The following is a 19,492-nucleotide window of genomic DNA, read 5'->3' as shown; positions in this document are numbered from 1 at the left end:
ATGCATCATTGCATGCTCCCAATTCACACCCTCTTTACCATTCTTCTACAATGGGTAAATGAACTTACATATTCATTTTCTATAAGGAGCTTTCATTTACTGAAATTGAATTATGGGTGCTCCAAGAGTTAGAGCATTCTAATTTTATCTATTTTTTAACATTTCAAGTTGTGTAGCTATTATAGAAACCTAAATCTAGTAACACATTTTGTGCCATATGATAGATATTATATTTTTTATTATTTCAAAACAATGTTTCAGCAATAGAAATGGACCAAAAAAATTCAGCAAGCCATGAAAGCCACCATCTCAAAGTTCTAATCCTTGTGGCTATCATCTTTGTGCCATTCCTTATTGGAGCCATCTTGCTATTTTCATATTATAGTTGGGTGCACAAGCGAAATTCAAATCTAGTTCATCCACCATCTCAAGTTCAAGCATATGAAAGATGAGTACATATTGATGGTTCAGGTTTTCTTCTCTTTTCTTAATGGTTGAAAAACTTCTAGTGGGATCCTCTTCCATAGATGTTAAGCTTACAATTTTTGAAGTTTGAATAAGCACCATCATAATTTCTTTATGGGATTCAAGGTGGCAGATACATCCATTAAAGGAAGTTTTGGGCATTCTTATTGTAGTCCCTTTTTGGTCTCGAACAAACTTAAAAGTAGTTTACTTATAAAACTTTGAACCAACTTGTCTTTTTAGATGGTAGTAAGGGAATATCACTAGGGCCATTGATTAATCATTGAGCTCTTTCCAAATTACAAGGATGAGAGAATGTGCATCTGCAATCGATTACCTTGCTTTGCATGAGGCAACAAATAATTTCAGTAGTTATAATCTTCTAGGAAAGGGTGGCTTTGGTTGTATATATCAAACCTAGTTCCATGATGGATTTTTTGCTGTTGTTAAGAAGATGAATGGCAATAGACAATAGGTAGAGGAAGAATTTCAGGTATGTAAATTAAAATTATGATTGTCTACATTAGCCCTGTTCTATCAATGTTTTTCTTTAGGATTCATGACTTGGCTTAACTTTTCTGTACTAGTGAAGTCACTTTTCTTGTTTCACTTTTGAATTGATGATTCCATAATGCTGATATCTCTTTTCTTCTTTCAATTTTTGGTTTAATGACTAATAATTCTGGGATCCCTTTTCTTATATCATTTGTCCAAATATCTTAATATATAGACTTGGTTGTTCATGTCAACTCTGAATGCTTCAATAGTATTGAAGTGTCTATGTTACTAATGTTTTTCATGTTGTCCATGGCTAACATTTTTCTTTTCTAATGGAACATTACTTCAAATGTACTACATTGAGTTACTAACTACAAATTTCAATTGAAATAACTTTTGAATATATGTAAGAAATTACTGTTCCAATGTGTACTCTAGAAAAAAATTTTAGGAAAATTTTTCAATGTTCCTTTCAAAATCCAATTTAACTACTTCCTGTAGATTTTATAAATCTAGTTGTATCGAGCACTAATAGGTTGATATTTTGGTGTAATGGAAACACCATTTGTAACAAGTGGTATCAGAGCTTGGTCCCATTTGAGTCCTTTCGATTAATGTCAAAGGCTAGATTGGTAAAAAATTGGTAAGCACTTCCCTTAGAATTTGTAAAATGATTTAATCACTTCTAATAAGAATGCCACCTTCATGAAAACTCACAAAGATGTTATATTATATAGCAGCAACACCCCTACCAGTGCTCCACCATTTTTCACCCACTATCCCTCTGCCATCTCCAAATTTAAATCCTCATTCCCATCTATGAAACCCTACATCCATGCATCTTTTGTCAATAAATTACTATTGAGATTGTCAATTTAGTAGTCAATGCCTCTTTTTGAGATTCATGCCATGGATCAGAATAAATCTACCATTTGTATTTTCCATTGATAGTTCAAATTTTTGATGGAACAACACATACTTATAAAAAATATATACAGCTGTGGAAAACACACAATAGCTTTGGTTTTTTTTGTCTTGAGATATATTCTTGTCAAAAAGTTTTCTTGTTCATTGTGGTGTTAACAAAAATAGTGAGAAGCGGTTACAAGGGTTTGTTCAAAATTTATTCTGATGGGAAGAGTAATGGGTTCATTGTATTTTTGTGCACACGATCATTACATCCTGATCTGCTCTATTCATTAACATTTTCTTTTCCAGTCTTCTTCATCACATTAAATATTTAGTTATATTTGTTTTCAAGTGAGATTCTATACTCACTTATTATTCTCTTTCAATTCTTAACCTTATCCAATTTTTATTCACTTTCAATTCTAAATACGTTCAATAAGCCTCCTAAAGCAGTTATGGGTTGTTAAAACTTCTAAATAGACCATCCTTTGTTTTGGCATTGTTTTATCTCTTTTTTGATGCGTATTCATTTAGTTTCAGTGAAAATGGTTAGAGCCAATAGTGGTAATGATTTAAGCCAAGAACAGATTCTTGGTGTTTTTCTTTTGCTAAAATAAAGACAGTGCAACAGAATCTAAAGTCATTATGCCCTAAATATTACAGAGTGCTGAAGCAATTGAACAAGCACTATGGTACATCTATCATTCACTATGATTTGAAATCATCAAATCTTCTCCTTGATGCAAACTACAATGCCAAAGTAAGTAAATTTGATTGTAAGGGAATATTTTCACATAGAAAGTATGTTTCATAACAGTCTTGCCTATTTAATATGGCATGCAACTTTCAAATTTTGGTCTTGTTATAACAAATCGAGTAGTTGTGGAAGAAAACTTTTTTCAAGTTTTGGGAACGTTGGGATATGTAGCTCCAGAATACCTTGTAGATGGTATGCCTCAAATACTAGGTTGAGGTATCAAATTATGTTTATGGCATATCCGCTTCCCAAAAAAATCACATCCTAGGAAAATAGATATAATTATTATTAATTTTCTATTCACCTCTACTTAGATAATTTTCTTTGTACAACCAATGATAGAATTATCTTTGTGTAACCAATGACAAGGAAATTGATGGAAAAAAGTGATTTCTATGCTTTTGGAGTAGTTCTATTGGAACTGATTACTGGAAGAAAGCCTGTAGAAAAATCAATGCTAGAAGGAGGCCTATCTCTTTTTACCTAGGTATGTTTTATCATTTTATGTTTTAGCTTAGGAAATTCAATGTATTAGTTGCCAAGAAATATTACTAACATATTTTTGAAGGAGATTGGTTTCATTGGTCTCAAGACTATTGTTATAAATGTGACTACTTTCAATGGAAAAGCATGAAGTCACAAGGACTAGTCTCTCTCAGTCCATGTGATACCAAGGCACATGTCACAGTGGTGTTACTAGTTAAATTAAAAAATTATTAAATATACTATAGTTTATAGGGAGTGAGTTGATTGTTGAAAGTGTAAATATATTTTAGTTCATAGGGAGTGAGTTGATTGTTGAATATGTTTTTGATTACTTGAAAATAGGTTTTTGAAGGGATCTTGAAACCTTTTCCAAAATAGTGCTAAAGATAGGTAGAATTATAGTACTAATTGAGAAACATAACAAAAACAAAATAGGCCAGCCAACTAGAGATGATGACAACAAAGCAAGGGCCAGGCTCCCCAACACAAAGACTCAAGACAAAAAAACACAGAGAAGAACCACAAAAAAATAGATACCCAAGATCTTTTAGTAGCTCAGTCGCTTCCAATGCAAGCTTGTTCATATTCTCTGCCACTTTCTTCAGCTCTTTAACCTCAGAGGCCACAAAAGATAATTTCCTTTTATAGCTGGCTCTAGTCCTTCTACTTAGTCCAATAGGATTCTTTGTCACATGATGAGAAATGTCATAAGTGAGTTGGATAATGGCTCTATCCTAATTAGAATTCTCCAATTTACTAAGAAGGATCTTGACATGCTCATTAGAAGCCTTAAGAAGTTTATAACTTTGATTAGCAATGTTCATCAGGGTAGAGTCCAAACTAAAAAACCTTGTACTTAATTGTTGAATATGTTAAAGAAGAAACAAATGCCAATTAATTTCTAGACTGGAACTGACCTGAATTGCTTGATGTATTTTTTAAATGTTGAGATGCATATACAAATAAATTTTTGGTTGCTGCAAGCCAAGCCATAGCTGACAGACAGGTCAAAGCTTCCAACTATTCTGGATCTTGTGATTAAAGAGTTGCTAAACTTGAAACATCTTCAGCAAGCAAGTTGCATGGAAAATATTTCTTTTGAAGGGAATTGACATTATTTTTAAAAATACATTCAGTTTATACAATTTTACTCATGTTTTGGTGGATAAAAACTTAACGTTCTTCCACATTTCTTGCCCATTTTATTGCATATCTGAAATAAGACATAATCTTTCCATTTTCCAATAGCTAAATGCCTTTAACTATGATTGGAATTTGGCATAAAATGTATTTTTAAGGTTAGATTGTCAGCTAGTTCTGGTTGATTTCCATTTGAAAATTAGGGGTGCTAATCCTTTCATTGAAGAGAAAATTTATAGTGCACTACATATCATCACACTTACCCAAAAAAGTTGAGCCAAACTCTAAAAGTCCCATTGAATCTGTAGAAGGAAGAGAAGAAATTGATTATCTAGATTGAAGGTCATTGTCCACTTCATAATCTCAGCAAGAAGAACATCATAAGTGCTTGTGAACCAAGTATTTGTGATGAAGCAAGAAGGAAAGAAAAATGAAAAAATGTGTTGAGTCAAGAGATAGACATTAGAAAGAAACCCATTGATTATAAAAAGTATTAAGATCAAGTTTAAAAATAATGTTTTAATTGACAAGCACAAAGAAAGATTAGTAGCTAAAGAGAAACAAATTGAAGATTGAGGAATGTTTTCTCTAGTTGCAAAGATAATTATGATTAGAATGTTGACAATGCTTGTTTCCAATCAGAGTTGGAATATATACCAAATAGATATGAAGTACATTCCTAAATGAAGAACTGAAAACCCAATTTTGTTAGAAAAGAAAAGGAACACCTATTATGTCACTTGAAAAGACACTATATGATTTGAAACAAACTCCATGACATTAGTATTCAAAACCAAATAAGTACTTTGCCCAAAGGAAATTGATTTTTTTAAAACCCAATTTATACATCAAGAAGTCTAATTGCATGTTATTGTTCCTTCAAAATTTTGGTCATAGGGTATTGGTCATAGCACTAGAGGTTGATTTTCTAATTATTGTAAATAACTTATATGTGAGGTGAACAAATATATGAAGATCAATTTGGAGACCATGGGGAACTACCCACAACCTCAAGCCAACTCATCTACCTATGCAGGCTCAACACAACAAACTATTATGCATATGTAATTGACTATTACTATCTGATGTTGTAGGCTACTGATTTTACTAAGGGACTCAAGTGCCCTATGAGAATGGTGGACTTTGGTAGAAGGTTATGCCACGAAAAACAATGGACAATTTAAACCTCAATAAGTTGTTTAATAACTGTTCTGCACAAAATTCATGATCATATGTTTGGTTAGGATACTAGACCACCTTGAAAACTAAGGAATCAATACATATTTTTATTGAACTAAAATTATAAAGAAGGAAGTTGAGAAAAAATAAGCACTAAATGGGATTGAAGAGAAATGGAATTGTCTTATATTAGGAAAATTAATTTAAGATGTTTAGCCAAGATTCTGGGATATAAAATATATTGTAGTTCAAGACACATATCAATGATAGTAGGAGTCATATAAACTACATTTAAGATAGTTATAGACAAAGGAAAATTTTGATGTGTGCAAGATCATAAGGAACAACTACTTGAAAATGTGAGGATAATCAAACATGAAAAGATCCAGCCATTTAGATTTGGATAATTGATTATGTATATATACTTTGATATCTCACATAAATTCCCTAATATGTCAAATTCATCTTGGGTGTCTGATAAATGCACTATGGAACTTATCACTGATTAGTACATGTAGAATAAGGCTATAATTATAGAAGGTAACTTTGGAATGATTAAAAGCTTTTAGATTAATATGAAATAAAGACATAGAATTCCAAGGGCAATTATAGAGAAGTATGCAGAGAACATTTTCTTTAATCTGGAAACAGACTAATTATACCTAGATGAAAGTAGTTGACCCATGGAATATCTTCATGCATCCTATGGATTATGAAGTGACATAAGAGATGCTAGAAGGGTATTCTAAGGTGATGTTAGAGTCACCTAGGGACACTACTTGTGAGAGATGAGGTACCTACCAAGAGAAGTATAGTATGGCAAGAGAACAAATATATAGTTGTACTAGGAAAAGGAAAGTGGAAAACATGGTAGAAAAGATAGCGATAGAAGGAGATGTAAGAAAAGAAGAGTCAAAAGAAGTTAATAAAATGGCACAACATAACTATTCTGTGGCAGATTGAGTTGTTGTATTTCTAGGTGTGAAAATAGGAACGTCTCAATGGAATCTCTAAGCTTATTACCTTAGCAATCCAAAACCCCCAATCCTGTCAAGCCACTCAAACTTGTAGGCAAGGTCCCTGTCAAGAAATTTGACCTTTGCTAAGGTTTTTTGAGAATTTTGTTTTTATTTTCAGCTATGATTATTCAATGTTATTGTCAACAAAAAAAAATTCATTATAATCTTAAAAGAAATCAAATCAAATCTATATGGATTATTTTATTGTTTTAGATTCTCTCATTTATTTACTTTGAGCTATGATTGTTCAATTCTATTATTAACAAAAACTTTTTAATCATAATGCCTGAGGAAAATCTACTCAAATCTATAGTTCTTTCCTAGTTTTAGATTCTCTCTTTTGTTTACTTTGAACTATGATTGTTTAATGCTATCATCAACCCAATAAAAACATTTTCATCATAATGTTAAATTTGGTAGAACAACAACTTGTAGCCTAGTTGTTCAGTGCAGGGGCAATTTAGGTGTGCATTGCAAATAGGTCAATGAGTTGGGGATTGTATTTGTCAGATCATTTGGTTGTTGTCATGGGTATACAGTATTATGATGGATAGGAAAATTCTCACACAGACTATCCTATAAAAAATCTTCTTGAAATGATGGGGCATGCTAGTAGACGTCTACTTGATAATGCTAGAAAGTGTGTGATTTTATGCCATGCACCTCATAAAGAATATTATAAAAAAAATCTTATATGTGTCATTTCCCATGAAGAGTCATCTAGATCACTTTCTCCATGATCATATCAATGCTGAAGTTGTCGTAGTTACTATTGAAAGTAAGCAGGATGTTGTAGACTATCTTATTTGGGCATTCTTCTATCGAAGACTCACCTATATTCTAAATTACTATAATCTTGAAGGTGTCAGCCATAGGCATTTGTTAGATCACCTTTTTGAGCTTATAGAGAGTACGCTGAGTGATTTGGAATCAAGAAAATGTGTTTCCATAGAAGATGATATTTATCTTTCTCCTTTGAACCTAGGGATGATAGGATCTTACTACTATATTAGCTATACCACCATTGAACTCTTCAACTCATCCTTGTCTGCAAAAAAAAAGCTAAAAGAGCTTCTTGAAATTCTTGCTTCCACCTTAGAGTATTCACAACTTCCCATATGGCCAAGTGAAGAAGAAACAATAAGAAAATTGATAAATCATCAAAAGTTTGCTATTGACAAACCAAAATATATCAATCCACATGTAAAAATGCATTGTTGTAAGCTCACTTTTTAAGGCATGTCATAGCTGGCAACCTAACACTAAATCAATAAGCTTCTTTCTACTAACCAGCTTCTTCAAGCTATGGTGGATGTTATTTCTGGTAATGGTTGGTTCAATCTAGCTCTTGCAGTAATGGAATTGAGCCAAATGTTTACACAAGGTCTTTGGGACCATGATTTTTTCCTATTTCAGCTTCCACATTTCACCAAGGAACTTGCTAAGAAGTGCCATGAAAATCCAGGGAAAAACATTAAAACTATTTTTTATTTAGTTGAGATGGAGGATGATGAAAGGCATGAATTGTTACAAATGATAGATTCATAACTGTTAGACATTGCTCATTTTTGTAATCACTTCCCAAACATTGATCTAGCATATGACATAGTTGACAGTGATGATGTGAGGGTTGGAGAGAATGTAATAGTGTAGGTCACTCTAGAAAGAGATCTTGAAGGTAGACATGAATCGGGTCCAGTTGATGCACCAAGGTATCCCAAAGCAAAGGAAGAAGTATGGTGGCTAGTAATTGGGGATTTAAAAAGCAATCAGTTGCTGGCCATTAAGAGGGTATTGCTCCAAAGGAAGACTAAAGTAAAGCTTGGGTTTACTGCACCTTCAAAGCTTGGAGAGAAGACATGTAAACTATATTTCATGTGTGATTGATAGCTTGGGTGTGATCAAGAGTACACTTTCATAGTCAATGTGAATGAAGCAGAAGATGAAGAAAATGCAAAGGAATGAATGTTATTTACCGAGTACCATAGTTGTATAAATTTTGCATGAAGTTGATATTGTCAATATATGATGATGGAGAAAGATTGTGTGGCAAAACTTTGCAACTCAAATATACGAGCTGATAGAATAAGTTTCATCTAGTAACTTGAATGCTTTTACCATGGGTTTTAGTGATACATGATTTTAGTTAAAAATTTGTTAATAAATAGCTCTTGCCATTGGCTTCACCAATCTATGATTTCAATACAAAAAATCATTACTAACGCTAATATTAAGATCAATTATGGCATGCTTGCATTTAATGCAACCCATTAATTGGGAATCAAGATTTTAGAAAAATAGCTAAGTGTACTTGTGGTTACTGTGTTGAGCTTGTAATAACTTAAATAGTTAATATTGTTTTCACAGTGTAGAAGTATCTGGAACCCCCCCTTAGTGACCAAATTTTTCTCATGTTCCTCTTTGTGGAAATACTTGAACCTAGAAAGGACCTTGTCCAAATTTACTAAGTCCCTTATAGAAGGATGTACATTGAAAATTGAAAGAAAACCTTTAAATTCTATTGTAAAATTCTCCTGATAATCATCATATGAGACAGATGGAATGAAAGAAACTCAATAATGGAATGAAAGAATATCAGTAATATCAAGACAATTTGATATTTAATTAGTTAGTTTAATTAATTTCTTAGGTAAAATATATGAGGAACAAAGACATTGCATTAGTGTAGACTATAGTAAATGACTTGGACACTTAGATATTGGGAAATTTTTACTTGTTTCAAATTGAAACATTTAAGTCCTATTGAATTCTCAAGCATTATTAGAAGAAGTAAAGTAGAAAAAGATTAAGATATTTGAAGCTTGATAACTAGGAGATATTTTACACAAGAAGTCAAATTGTGATCTTACTATTAGGATTCAGTTGTGTGTTTTTGAGGCAAACAAGCATATTTTGATTTAGCAGACAAGTTTATATAAGAATTACAATTTATAAAATATCTTAATATCATATGTTTGTACTCCAAAGTTGAGTCCCAAACATCTTTGATGGTATTTGTGCTTTTGAAGTTTTATTTCGTGTACATTTTGCCCTATATTAGTTGGTTTTCTAAATAAAAATTGGTTCCCATATTTAACTTTATTCTCACCTAAGAACTCACTAGTGTTATTGCAAGGAGTTTTAGGGAGGAATTGTAACAAAGCAAGCATGTGTTGAATCAATTTTGTCAGTGTCTATGGATTTTTATACTGATCTAAATTATAATGTTCATGAGAATCCAAAAATTTTGTAGTTTTTTTAACTAAATTTCTATAAAATGTACTCCAAAAAAGTACTTTTGAGGATGAAAGGGATGACGATATAGATCTGGATGAACAATTTGGTACTTCAAGCACCACACCAAAAGTGCCAGAAGAAAATGTCAGTGATGATGAGATTGTTGAATCAGACATTGAACTTGACAATGAAAGTGTTGTTGAACCATACAATGACCCCCCAAAAAAAGTAAGGCTTGGATTGATAATATTTTCTATTGAAAACTAAAATATGTATCTCATAGTACATTCTTATTTTGAGTTAGCATTGCTTTTGGAGCTTCTAGATGATTGATGTTGTTAACATCAACTCCTTAATTAACATATGTAATTACTGACAGATGGGAAATCCCTCTGTTGAAGTAATTGAAGAGCAATGAGATTCTACCCAAGCAGCTAAGGGCAAAGCAATGGAGGTAATGTCAAATGGTATAAACTCTTTGATAATAGAATCCGTAGAGTGGCTATCATATATTATTTCTGGAAGGGTATAACATAGATTTCCTTTTGCATTTGTTCTAATCTCAAAGTTTCTAAAGTGATTTGGAAGAGGCTATAAACCATCTTACAGAAGCATAAGGATTTGTTCTCTCTTCAATTCCTTTCAGCAAAAAATAGATTTGCAGACTGAGTTTCTTTAGAATCTCTTTTAGTTGAGCTCGCAAGGGAGATCAGCTAACACAGTTGCTCTATTAGCTTTTAATACACTTCATCGATGAGATGCATTATATGGTTTGAACAAGATGTGGAAAAAATCAAGTGTGATATTTTAGAAGAATACTCCCAAAAATTTTGTCAAATTAGTGCAATAGTAGAAGAGAAGACTTATGACAGATGCACCATACTAACTTTTCTTCTTTCTTTATGTGCTTGAATGCTTTGGGTACTTCAATAGTTTTTATTTTAATTTGAGGAGAATAGAATGCGTGGTATAATAATTATCCAAAACTTGGTCAGCTAAGCTTTTCATAATTTCATCACTATCTTCTTTTTCATAATCATAATCTTTTTCATAATCATAGTCTTTTTCATAATCATAGATTATGAAATCATAATCTTTTTCATAACCATAGTCTTTTTAATAATCATAGATTATGAAGTGTGATTCAAAATGTAGATGTAAAAATTATATAAATTAAATTTAAAAATAATCTCTTTATCAAAATGAACAGTGAAAAATGACCACCAACAATGTACTATGTGACTAAAAAGCTACATCTTGTATAGTATCTCATATGGATTAATTCTCTCCTATCCTATCACCTATCTTTTTATTTAGTTCTAACACTGTAGCTAACTATCTTATAATGTATTTCATTAGAACTCTCTTTCATCTTAATTATGAATCATGAAGTGTGATTTGAAAATTTAAAAATAAACACAATCTTAATCTACATAATCTACATATGAATTTTTGTCTGAATTGTGAAAATCTACTATGATTAAGATTCTAATTATATAATTTCTAATGTTGTATTCATAAACTGTAGATTCTAGCTTTGTTCCACCTCTAATATATGCAATGTTGGGGAGCTCAAGGGATCTTGGAGTTGGAACTGTGGCTGTTGTGTCACTTCTTATAGGATCATTGATTGCCAAGGAAGTCTCCCCAACACAAAATCCTCAACTAGATTTACACTTGGCCTTGACTGCAACATTCTTTGCTGGGATTTTTCAAACAAGCATGGGCATTTTAAGGTTGATGATTTACATGTCTAATAATGCAATAATTTCACTATGCAAGCCTCTCAATGTCTGTCCTTCATAGGATTCTTCTTTTATAGAGAAGATACATGTGACTATACATAATTGAGTGGGAGGCTTGCACTAAAAACTCATGTAATTCAATGGTTTTAACAAGTCCCATATTTCTATTTTTAGTTATGTAATTCTGCTTATTTGGGATGGCATGGGAAAGTCATACTGATTTATATAACTATTTAAAGTTCATGGACAACACTAGAATCTTTTTTAGTGGACCCAAACAGTTGGTTTTGGTCACTAATAGTATGTGTCACATCATTTATTATTCTACTACAGGTTGGGATTCATTATAGACTTTCTATAGCATGCAACTATCGTGGGTTTCATGGCTGGAGTAGCCATTGTTGTTTATCTCCAACAGCTAAAAGGCATTCTTGGTCTTCAACATTTTACTATAGAGATAGACATAGTGTCTTCCATGAGATCAGTATGGGGACAAACTCACAAGGTATGTTTATATGCAATGAATCAGCAACCTCATAATTTGAATACATCTGGAGTAAAGAATTCATTCTTGAATAAAGTATATTGCCAACTTATTGTTATTGTCTTCTTGTAATTATATTGATGTGCAGTGGAGGTGGGAGACCATAGTGCTTGGAATATGCTTTCTCTCTTTTCTACTCATGACTCATCAAATTGTCAGTATCATAACATAACTTCATAATTCTCTTTCATTTTTCTATCCATATAATACCTAGCCTTCATAACGACAATAAGAAACAACATGGAATGACTGATGTTTGATATGGTGTTGATCTATTTTGTCATTCTTGTGGGTTGATATGATAGAGTAAGAAAAATCCTAAGCTCTTTTGGATATCAGCAACTACTCCTCTGACATCTATAATTCTTAGTAGCATGCTAGTGTTCACTACACATGGTGATAAACATATGGTTGAGATTGTATGAGTTTCTATCACCAACTATTCTATACTGTCTTGTATTTTTTTATGCACAATGTGTTCAATTCACTCACATCTAAGTATGGTAGAATGAATCACTTATCAAATCACTTATTATTATGATCTATGAGACTGAAGTAGGAAGATTGAATTGTCCCTATGCTTTCTATTTTTTATTCAAATTGGGATGTTTTTTATCATTAACAATTTTTATAACATTTTATAGTAACTATTGTCTTCATAGTTATGACATGGTAATGATGAATCATATAGTATAGTTTAAAATATTATTATTAAAAAGAATAAATAATTTATATTATAATGTCACGTTCATGAGTTTTAAGATAGGAGATATTTTCTTACAGTATGTCAAATGGGTAAATGGGTAAATGAATTTGATTAAAAAATCTTAAAATTAAAATTACTGATAGCAACTTAAGTATTATCAATGAAAATCATAAATAATCAAAACATAATGTCATATCAAGACGAGTTTTAAGATCACACTCCATATTTTTTCATTTGCTTGAGCTTTCTTACATCTAAAGTACTAATGTTAATAAAATTAAAACAAATTTCCCATAAATAACAGCTACAAACTTGAAAATTTGATATCCATAATAATAAATAATGCTGAATAAATAATGTTGTATTAATTAATGTTGAGAATTAATTTTGGTGGACTCAATAGATTGTGGGTATGCAAGTCTTATTTGGGTCATTAGAGCATGGACTTGGAACTCTTAAACATTTGTACATGTTCAGTATCACTACCCAAAAGATACTAGTTATTTAGCGAGTTTGAAACACGATGGGTATGGAATAATTTGTTTGATATTATGTCTAATTTCTATTCTAAACATGATTTTTTGGTCCTAAAATGCTTGTTTCTTTTGCTAATGATTTTGTGGGTGGCTTGAAATAGGTTGGTTGCTTAAAAAGTGGTTTGAACCCATTGACCGCTGAATTCTTTATTTTCGAGGCCAAATATTTAAAGACCCTTGTGAAGGTAGGACTGATAATTGACATCATCACACTCACTGTAAGAGCTAATCCCTTGAATTATGTTCATTGGCTAGTAATTTATTACCTCTGGCTGATTTAAATGAGTCTCGCGTAGGAAGGAATAGCAGTTGGCAGAACTTTTGCACTATTCAAGAACTACAATATTGATGGCAATAAAGAGATGATTGCCATTGGTATGATGAACATTTTAGGTTCATGCACATATTACTACATCACAACTAGTAATTATTGCAACACATTTAATTTGTTGAGTTACAAAACATTATATGACTACTCTGAGTCTTTATTGCATTGAAAGCATGAAATTTAGTACTGGTCCTAAGTTTTCATAGCAATGAAACCATGGATTTTTTATTTATTCTAAGACTTTATATTATTCAAACAATGGATTGTAATGTTAATTCTAGGTTTTTATGGCATTCAAAACATGAACTATAGAAGAATTTATATAGTCTAAAGGGATGCTGCCCCACACTTCTCGTCACCACCCCTGTAGTCAAATGTTGTTCTTGGACTCCTGGGATATTATTATTGGGTAAAGCTTAAACGATCTTGAATTTGTTTGTTTTCTTTTTCTATTTGGGGTTTTGGGTAGCTAAAATATCTCAACAATGAAAAAGAATGTGTTGACCAACTCTCTAGTAGGCTCCTCTTAATTGGGTACTTCATGTGGGTTGCTAGACTACAAGGTGCTTCTTTTATTCAGCAAGTGGCGTGTACTTAACTTGGAGAACCTTGCCGTCTCATTGTTTTTTTCTTCACGCTTCTCAATCTTGTGATCAAGCACCAAAATCTCTAATGTTGGGCCAATGTATGAATCATTTTTTATCCCCAAATAAACTTTTCCTTTTACTTTTTTTGTTTCTATCATTTGCCCCTACTTTGCATATTCCTCTTCTCTAGCTTGGACTTAAGTATTTTTAGTCCTTTAAAATAATGGTCAAGCCCTCTTCAGGTGACATAACTGTCCTCTCACATATGTTCATCACATTGTTATTATGAATTTTCTGTTTACCAATCTATATTAAACTAATCAGTAAAGCTTTGGTGCTCTAAGTTGCAGCAATTTTGAGAAAAAACCTAATTTTTATTCACCATATCTTAAATGAATTTTCACATTAAGGTGATCATAGTTTTTGATAAATTGTAGTTGATATTGTGCACATGTTGAATTGTATAAGGAGATCCAATACATAATACCATCACTCATGCTAATAATGAGTCTCGAAGAGTGGTCTAATTCGATTCAAAGTTTTTGTATACGATTTTTCTCACAGAGTTTTTTTTTCTTGATAGAAGTAAACCCTATCATTTCAGAACAATCTTTGTGTGACCAGTCCTTTCACGTAAGTTCCCCTTGGTTGCTACCAGCTTTGTTGTTTTCCCAATGCCATAACTCAAACACAGTTTCAATTTTAAACACCAGTATTAGTTCATTTTTTTAAGGTTATAAAATGTGAACCCTAGAAATTAAAAAGAAAAGAAAAGAAAAAATAAAGCCCTAGGATGATAGTGAGATAAAATCATAAAATAGATTTCAAATAAAAGAAAAAAGAACATGATTATGGCCATTGTTTCATACTATTTAAAATGCTCCCAAATTTTTTGTCAAATTAGTGCACTATTACAAAATATGCTTTGCAATTACTTGCAAATGCATCAAATGTTGTAAAATTGTTGAAGTAGTGAAACATGACAAATTAAATTTGAAATGAATGGGTTTTGATGCTTTTTTGGCTGTTAACTGTCATTATGCGCTATTGGGTGCATTTTTCACATTTACTCATGCTTCTTGACAAGGAACCCCCAAAAAACTTGTTGGTGAGTTTACTTACCCAAAGAGATTTCTTTGTGAGTTCTTTCAAGTTGGTGAGTTTGTGAGGGAAAATAAACCAGTTACATAAATATCTCACTTTAGTGTCTGTGCACTTATATGAATGTGTGTTTGCAAGGGAAAATAAACCAATTACATAAATAACTATGCTATTTAGGTAAGTAGAGTGTTTATTAAATAAATGCATTAATTAAATAAGCAAGGAATATATCATTCACAATGCTAGATTTATAAGGCTTGTTAATGAAAATTCTCAATCACATCCTGGTATAGACTTGACTGTGACAGTTTTGACAACTGGGTTTTGGCCGAGTTAGAAATCATTTGGTCTTAACCTACTAGCCAAAATGGTATGCCCATTTTGTATATAGTATACCTTTTAAATTTTCCAATTTCTAAAGTAGTTTAACATTTTGACCTTTGCTACTTAATTCAAGTAAGATGCGTAGAGGTGTTCAAGTAGTTCTATCATACAAACACAAAGCATAGAAAGCTTACATAGATATATTCTCTGGGTACTTGTAATATTAATGGGAACTTTTATCCTAAGCCTACGGAACTTGTTGTTACTACTTACCAAGTAATTGCCTTTTTGGTTGATTACTGACTGGCAGTTGGATTCTTTGATTCATATAAAATGGCATTATAGGTCATTTTCTACTGATCATTATTGTGAATTTCTTCTTCCAATTTTTGGTCAAGAATTAGTTGGGTAGGATAAGTTAAAGAAATGGTTAATTTCATTAATTGTTAATGATCATACATTGATAATTTGATTCATTTGCTACTTATTCTATCTATTTAAAGGAAAACTAAAATTGAAGTGTTATAGAAACCATAAATATGAAAAGTGAATACATCACATTTATCAGTGTCAGTTTCCTTGATATATCTAGAATTCACTTCTTTTTCCTTGTGTAACTTACTTTGTGGTTATGATACATATGCATCAGCATTGTTTCTATTCAATGCATCTTAAAGGCTAAGTTACTTAGAAGTTAAGACTTGATTGAATTTGACCGATGAAGACATTGTCAACTTGCTACATTCTCTTTCATGTGTGAAACATAAAATTCTCAATAAAGAGCCAAATACAAAAACTACATGGCAGAAATACATGTCTTCAAAGTCAATTCAAAATTCCTTAATAAGATGAGGAGAATTAAGGTATGAACTCTAATATAAAACATTGTATAATATTTTTCCTGTATATTTTTAAAAAAAACTAATGCATGTGGAGATCACATGGGAATTGGTTACTACCTGATTGTAGATTCCACTCCCACTAGTGGATGAGGAAAAAAAGGTGCTTGAGGATGTGGATAAAGATAGATGTTATTGAACACTCCCTGAGGCTCACACTTGTTGAGGTCCACTTTAGCAAGGGCCCTTCTTGTGAAATTGTTGTCTAAAACATTTCTAATGAGATAATGTGTTATGAGCTCTTCATCAGTGGGATGGAACATGAATCTAGGAGGCAGTTGTGCATCACCCATATCATGACTGTAACTAAAGTTAAGAGCCTCTATTATTGAATTATCTTCCCTATTACCCATATTGATTTCCTTTTCTATGGGAAATAGGGAAGAGAATTCAATAATAGGGGCTCTTAACTTTAGTTACAGTCATGATATGGGTGATGCACAACTGCGTCCTGGATTCATGTTCCACCCCACTAATGAAGAGCTCATAACACATTATCTCATTAGAAAGGTTTTAGATATAAATTTCACAAGAAGGGCCATTTTTGAAGTGGACCTCAACAAGTGTGAGCCTAAAAAAAATATGGACCAAGCATTCGATTAAATTTCGACCAATGCTTGGCAATTTTCTACCAAGCGTTGGTCAAAATTTTGACCAATGCTTGGTTGCTTTTGACCAATCAATGGTAAAAATTTTGACCAATATTTGGTAGTTTTCTAGCAAGCGTTGGTAAGAATTTCAACCAATACTTGGGTGTTTTTTACCAATCATTGGTCAAATTTTTGACCAATACTTGGTAGTTTTTGACCAATGCTTGGCAGAACTTGTGCCAACATGTTTCAAAGGTTTCGACTAGAAATTTTTTTGACTCAAACTTGGTTGAGATTTGGTCAAAAGTTGGGTCAAAATTTTGACTAATAATGGTCAAAAAATGACCTCAAATGTACTAGTGAAAGGCTTTACCTAAGGATCCCTGCAATGAATATCTTAGAAGTAAAATAGGGGTGATACTCCTATCCAAATCTATTTAAGAACTATGAGTAGTGCCCTACATCAACTACATTGAATGATATATATTTCAAATTGATTAAATGGATCTTACTATAATTTGATGTAGTGGATCTTGCTTTAGGAGATGCCTAAAGTAAAGAAGGAGCTAAAAATACAAGATTTATAGTCACATGCAAGGTGATAGAGGGAGAACCTGAATGGCTTATATCTACATGTATAGATGACAAGTCATTGGCATTTTTTTCAAAGAGGGAGATATCATAGAAATCAGGGAGATATTAGAGAGCTTAGAGAAGCAAGGAGAAAGATTGACAAAGAGGGACAGGACTAGATGAGGGATAAATCTGAGGAAGAGATCAAAGTATATAGAGGAAGGAACACATATTGATAGAGGAAGAGATTTCAATAATTGATATTAAGTTTCTTTTTGGTATTGTTGTTGGTATTGGTTTTCCATCAATGCCAAAGAGGGAGATTATTGAAATGACGAATATTGATGAAACCTATCATGGAACAATCATTATTTTGTCACTGATGTCAAACATTCTACTTGTTGGTGAGGCAATTACTTACTTTGGTGTAAATGCTATCATTTGATTGATTGATGAAGAGGATTTGAAAAGAAAGGATAATAAGAGAACCTAGAGAAATGTTGAGTTATATCATGTATAAAAGGAGAACTAATACCAAGAATGACATTGATGATATATTGTATCATTTATCTACTTAAGGCTATAATGAAAGGATACTTCAAAAAATACAAGAAGACAACTAAGAAAATAAATGTGTCTATAAAACCTAGATGGGAAAATAGTGGAAGTCCAACAAGTCAGTGCAAGCCAAGCATAAAGTTAGTTGAAGCTGAGTGAAGTAAGTTCAATACGTTATTAGGAAAGAGAAATGTAGTGTGTGCCAAGCATCAGAAGATGGAAGTAGTGACCAAGTGAAACTTAGTATATGCTAAGCAACCTAGTGTTGACCAAGCATCAAAAGACATTATTTGCCGAGAAAAAAGCATGTTATTGCCAAGTGCCATTAAAATAAGTTTGAGAGAAGATTCAAAAAATTTGAAATGACAAAGTTGATTTCTTCAATTGTGTGAAGTGTGTGGAAGATAATTATGATGAGCTGGTGGAAAATAATTCCAGATAAACCATTTTGAGATGAATTCAAAGAGGATTGTAAAGGAAGTTTCTAGAAGGAACAAAATTGAAATATGAGAAGATTCAATAAATCTAACCTAACCCTAAAATGGAAGATTGTGGTTAAGTCAAAAAGGACTTAAATTCTCTATATAAGAGATAATAGGCTGCAAGCAATTTTTCAAGAGCACCAACCTAACATAGACAAGAAGTCTAGGGTGTTTCTTTATATGGTGGCTAAATGAATAAGTCTACAGTTGGCATACTAAGCAAGAATGCTTAAGGAGATGAAGGCCTAAAAGGTGAGCAATCTATTAGATATGAAGAGGATTAATTCCAAGTAGAATAGGGGACTAAATATGAAATCTATAATCTTCAAGTGAGTTGTTTCATTATTAGATCAAGTCCTGTTGTTACTTTCTAACAACTATATCAATCTATATAAATCCTTTGGTCTAAGGTTGACCTAACAATCATGAGTAAATAATTTAATAGTGTGACATTATAATGGAATGTAGTAAGTTCCTCTAACAAGAATCACTCCTTATAGGATGATTGAAATCCTTTAATCAAGGTCACATTTAATAGTATGCATTGTAATCTTTAACAAGGTTGGCTCCTCATAAGGATCACTTCAAAAGAGTGAAAATTGCTAACATGTTACATGTGCTTTTTCCAAATTTGAGTTGAATTATGAATGCATGCATAAGTATAAGTTGAACTACTAAAAACTTTTATTTGTACATTTGGACCTTGGATAACTAATTCACACCCTTCTTAGTTATTCTAAATATTCCAACACAAGTTATTCATGCATGTAAGACTAAGGGTGTGAAGAGGATCTTAGCCCATGAATGGATGCTTCAATACCAAGATAAT

The 19,492-nt window shown here is 32.1% G+C and overlaps 1 pseudogene; it reads left to right on the top strand.

The window, feature by feature from the left end:
- Nucleotides 1-269: 269 nt before the first annotated feature.
- Nucleotides 270-979, top strand: LOC149546572 (putative receptor-like protein kinase At1g80640; annotated as a pseudogene).
- Nucleotides 980-19,492: the final 18,513 nt, after the last annotated feature.

This window comes from Cupressus sempervirens, chromosome 7, assembly GCF_028749045.1.
Source record: "Cupressus sempervirens isolate cs-2001-9-10 chromosome 7, ASM2874904v1, whole genome shotgun sequence".
In the NCBI taxonomy this organism is placed as follows: domain Eukaryota; kingdom Viridiplantae; phylum Streptophyta; class Pinopsida; order Cupressales; family Cupressaceae; genus Cupressus; species Cupressus sempervirens.
Note: the sequence above shows the minus strand (reverse complement) of the source record. Positions and strands in the feature narration are given on the sequence as shown.